The sequence below is a fragment of the Myotis davidii genome, unplaced genomic scaffold (assembly GCF_000327345.1).
Source record: "Myotis davidii unplaced genomic scaffold, ASM32734v1 scaffold38, whole genome shotgun sequence".
Classification (NCBI taxonomy): Eukaryota; Metazoa; Chordata; class Mammalia; order Chiroptera; family Vespertilionidae; genus Myotis; species Myotis davidii.
The window spans coordinates 4,886,122-4,891,141 of record NW_006291383.1 but is presented as its reverse complement, the minus strand read 5'-3'; the positions used below and the strand labels follow the sequence as shown (position 1 = coordinate 4,891,141).

Here is a 5,020-nt window from a genome sequence, read left to right as displayed (position 1 = left end):
AGTGATTAGACATTTATATAACTTAAGAAATGATTCCCCCCAATAATTTTAGTACCCATCTTACAGCATACATAGTTATTCCAATACTAGAGGCCCAGTGCATGAAATTTGTGCACAGGTAGGGTCCCTAGGCCTGGCCAGCAATCAGGGCTGATCAGGTTCCCCACGTCCCTGCATCTTCCTTCCCTCACTGCCTGCATGTTGCCACCACGCGGTTCCCCACCTCCTGGCCGCCCCCTTCCCTTGCTCCCCTCAGTACCCCGCCACCATCGCTGCTTGCCCGCCATGTTCCGCACCACCCCTGGTGGTCAGCACATGTTATAGCGAGTGATCAAACTCCGGGTAGAACTCCCGAGGGGACAATTTGCATATTAGCCTATTATTATATAGGATTATTGACTGTATTCCCTAGGCTGTATTTTACATCCCCATGTGGTAGTCTTTTCAATATTTGAAGATACTTTTTTTTTTCCTGTATAAAACCTACCTTTCCTATAAGATTGCCTTAAACCAGGTGATCTTGTGGGTGACACAGAGGTTGGAGAAATAGAATGAAGGCAGGCAGTTCCTCCACTCTGGGAAAGAACTGTGCACCAGGAATGAATTTCTATGCAATAAAATTAGTAAGTGAGATTCTACAATCATGGCATTTTCTCTCATTGCATTCTTGGGGATTGCTCTCTTCAGATACATTTCTCTAGCAGAAGCTGATGAAATGAGCAGCAGAGACTCTAGAAACGAGCTGTAATATGCTATTGCTAAGTCTGTTTTCTATATTCCTATATTTGATGAATAGATAGCTGTGCAAAGTTGTCCCATTGTCTCCAACACCAAGGAGAAGATCATCACAATGCAGAATCAGCTACAGCAGAACATACAAGAAGGACTGCAGATCAAACCAGTATCTTTTCAAGTATCAAGAAAGGGAGTCATTCTACTGCATAAGTTTTCTACAAATAATGTCGTGGTCACTTTCTGTGGTCATGTGGTCAGTGGTTAGTGGATGAGAAGCATCAGAGTGTCTGAAAGGGTAATCTATTCAATTGAGTAAACACATGACTTTAATTAAATCTTGAATTTAATTTCTTGTTTCTAAACCCTGTGCCAACTCAGTACCAACAGATCATCTGTCAATATTTAGTAACCTTAGAAATTCAAAGACAATTGATTCTTGATTTCTGCCAAGTCATATCTCGGTTTGTGTTTGATAAAGCCTTCAGATAGAAAGCGATTCTCTGGACCCAAGCCAGGTAGCTCAACTGGTTAGAGCATTGTCCCAATACGCCAAGGTTGCAGTTCCGGGCACATACAAAAAGCAACCAATGAATGAATAAACAAGTGGGGCAAATGGATATTTTTCTCTCTCTAAAATCAATAAATAAAAAATAAAAAAAGAAAGCAATTTTTAAAATAGCTGTCTCAGAAGAAAATGCTTTTCGGCTCTTCTGTGAAGGAGGTAAAACTCTGAGAATTATAGCTAAAGCTAAAGTACTATTGGTACTAACTAAATAATCCCTAATAAAGCAAAGGTTTATCCCAGAAGGCTCTGAACATATCAGAATTTGTGGAATTACTGATGCAAACCAGACACTGGAAGAGTGGTCTCAGTTTTTCCTTTTTCACAGTTCTCAGTTTGTGACATTTTGCTCTTATTATTCTTCATGTCTTGTCTCTGACTTCTCAGATTTCCAAGGGCTCCAATCCTTGCCTCATTCCTTTCATTCAGGAACTCCTCCCTAGTACCACTAATTGTGTGAAATGTGAGACTGCAAATATCTAGGCTCCAGACCTTTTCCTGTCACGTGAGAGCAGTGACTTCCTAAGGATTTCTTCACTGTTCCAACTGCCAAAGGACTCTAAATTAGAATATTGCCAGGCTATGCCGGTTAGGATTCTAGTCACACTGAATTTTTTTCTTCTTGGATTTATAGTATCTCGGGGTAGAAAGAGACCTGATTAGGCTAAAATAGGCTATCTAGAGCCAACAGCTGAGAGATGAGAAGGATATGTTTCTTACTTCAACCACTGTAAATTAATTTCCCTATCCCATCATAGAAAATATAGTCTTAAAGCAACCCAACTTCAAGACACATGATTTTCCTTGCCCAATAAACTATGATTTCATAATTTACCCTACTTTTCCAGATTCCTGAACCCTTCTTGATGCTGGGACATGTCCCTGGCACCAAGGTTGAGGGTTTGATCCCTGGTCAGAGCACATACAAGAATCAACCAAAGAATGTATAAATAACTGGAACTAATTGATGTTTTTCTCTCTCTTCTTTCCTCTCTCTCTCTCTCTCCCCCCAATCAATAAATTAAAAAGCTGGCCAGTGTTGCTCAGTGGTTGGGCATCAACCTATGGTCACAGTTCGATTCCCAGTCAGGGCACATGCTCAGGTTGCAGGATTGATCCCCAGTGTGGGGTGTGCAGGAGGCAGCCAATCAATGATTCTTACTCATCACTGATGTGTGTGTTTTATTCATCATTGATGTTTTTAACTCTCTCTCTCCCTTCCACTCTCTTAAATCAATCAAAAAAATTTAAAAGTAAAGAAAAGGAAAAAAGAAACCATGATATATCTCCTTTTGCTTACTTATAGAGTCTTGAATTTCACTGGTCCTGTATCCAGATAGTTGCTGGCAGTTACTTTGATTCTCATAGAGCACATTGTTTCCCATACTTAATCTCTAATATTTGTGTTTTTTTGTTTTGTTTTGAATGCTCACCTGAGGATATGTGCTTTTACTGATTTCTTTTAGAGGAAGGGAGGGAGGGAGAGAGAGGAACATCCATGTGAGTGAGAAACACTGATTGGTTGCCTCCTGTATTAACGCAGACTGGAGATTGAACCCGCAACTTTTTGAAGCATGGGCAACACTCCAACCAACTGAGATACCCGGCAAGGGTTGATGCCTGGCTTTGCAGGGGCAGAAAAATCACCAATTTGAAAAAACAAATAGAAGGTTTTTTGGGTTAGGTTTGCTGTCTAATATACTTCTCATTGTCTTGAAAAGGCTCAGGCCATGCCTGGGTAGCTCAGTTGGTTAGAGTGTCACCTTGATATGCCAAGGTTGCAGGTTTAATCCCTGGTCAGGGCACATACAAGAATCAACCAATGAATAAATAAATAAATGAAACAACAAATTGATGTTTCTATCTCCCTTCCTTTCTCTAAAACTAATTAAATTAATAATTTTTTAAAAAAAGAAAGGCTCAGGAATATATTTATGTAAAAAGTATGTATCCTGCCCAGCCAGTGTGGTTCAGTGGTTGAACACTGACACATGAACCAAAAGGTCACTGGTCCAGTCCAAGGCACCTGCCCAGGTTTGTGGGCTCGATCCCCAGTAGGGGGCATGCAGGAGAGCCAATCTAATCAATGTTTCTTTCTTTCTATCCCTTTCCCTTCCTCTCTCTCTAAAATTAAAAAAATTTTTTTAAAAGTATCCTTAAATGGGGATTCTAGGTCATTATTGTTAAAGGATCTATATATATAAAAGTCTAAGTGACTGAACAACCAAACAACCAAATGACTGAACCACAGGTCAATTGGTTGCTATGATACACACTGACCATCAGGGGGCAGATGCTCAATGAAGGATTTGTCCCCTGGTGGTCAGTGCACTTCCACAGCCAACCTCCCACGGTCCTCCTCTCCTCCCCCTCACTGGCCGGTCAGCCCCCATCGTTTCTGATTGGGGTGACCAGCCAACCTCCCGCAGCCCCTCCCATCAGCTGGCCAACCTCCTGTGGCCCTAACCCCCGGCCGGCCAACCTCCTGTACCCCTGCTGGTCCCAATCACTGGCCAGGCTTAGGGACCCTACCCGTGCACAAATTCATGCACCTGGCCTCTAGTTTTTAAACAAGATCTTAAAAGTTCAGATCCTGGTAGGTACCATAATGATCATAAATATTTGTGTAATTTTATAAAAAAAGTCTTTGACCCAGCCAGTTACTCTTAAGAATTTATCCTAGGCATGTGGAGCAAGTGATTTCCTCACAAAGCTGTATAAAATTAGAAACAGTCTAAATGCCCCACATTGTAAAAGTAAATAAATCACAGTACATACAATACATATGCACTCATACACGGTGGGGCAAAAATAGGTTTACAGATGTTTGTATAGAAAATAATAGAATAAATAATAAATAATAAAAGAATAAACTGTTTCCTATACTCAAAACTGTAAACCTACTTTTGTCCCACGCAGATATACACATTAAGGAATTGGAAAAAGGAGACAAGGAAAAGGAGACGGGGAGAGGAGGCATTTTCATAACTTATCAACATAAGTCTTAGTATGCTGGAAGCAACAAGGTAGCAGCCTTGCGAGTGGTGGCAAAATATCTGTATACTTTTTAATAAAAAGAATATTTCCTTAATTGTCTCCTCAGACAGATCACTGACAGCTGTCTTACTTTCCCTGTTATTCAGATTTACAGCAGTCCCTCCTTATCCACAGGGGAACGTTCCAAGGCCCCGTGTGGAAGCCTGACACGGTGGAGAGTACCAAACCATACATATACTCTTTTGACCTATACATACATACCTTATAAATTAGGGACAGTAAAATATGAATAACTAATAATAAAATAGAAAAATTATAACTACTGTAATAAAAATGTGAATGTGGTCTCTTTCTCACTCCTTAAATTTCACTTAAGGAGTGAAATTTCACTTAAGGAGTGAAATTTCACTTAAGTGATGTTTCACTGAGTGATGTTTCACTTAAACATCATCAGAGATTTAAATCTGAAATTTTCCATGATCTGATGATAACTAAAATCAAGAAAAGAAAAGCCATGGGAAGGGAGGACTACTATATTTTAAAAATTTAAGTTCTTTTGCCCTAGCTGGTTTTGCTCAGTGGGTAGAGTGTTGGCCTGCAGACTGAAGGGTCCTGGGTTTGATTCTGGTCAAGGGCACATGCCTGGGTTGTGGGCTCAATCCCCAGCAGGGGGCGTGCAGGAGGCAGTTGATCACCTATATCATTGAATCCGTGCTGCCTGGCATT

General features: G+C 40.6%; 1 protein-coding gene across 1 annotated transcript in view; it reads right to left on the bottom strand.

Annotated features, from left to right (window-relative positions):
• The window catches only part of RBL1 (retinoblastoma-like 1), a 92,860-nt gene that overhangs the window by 26,899 nt on the left and 60,941 nt on the right, over window positions 1–5,020 (bottom strand). The window lies entirely within an intron of this gene.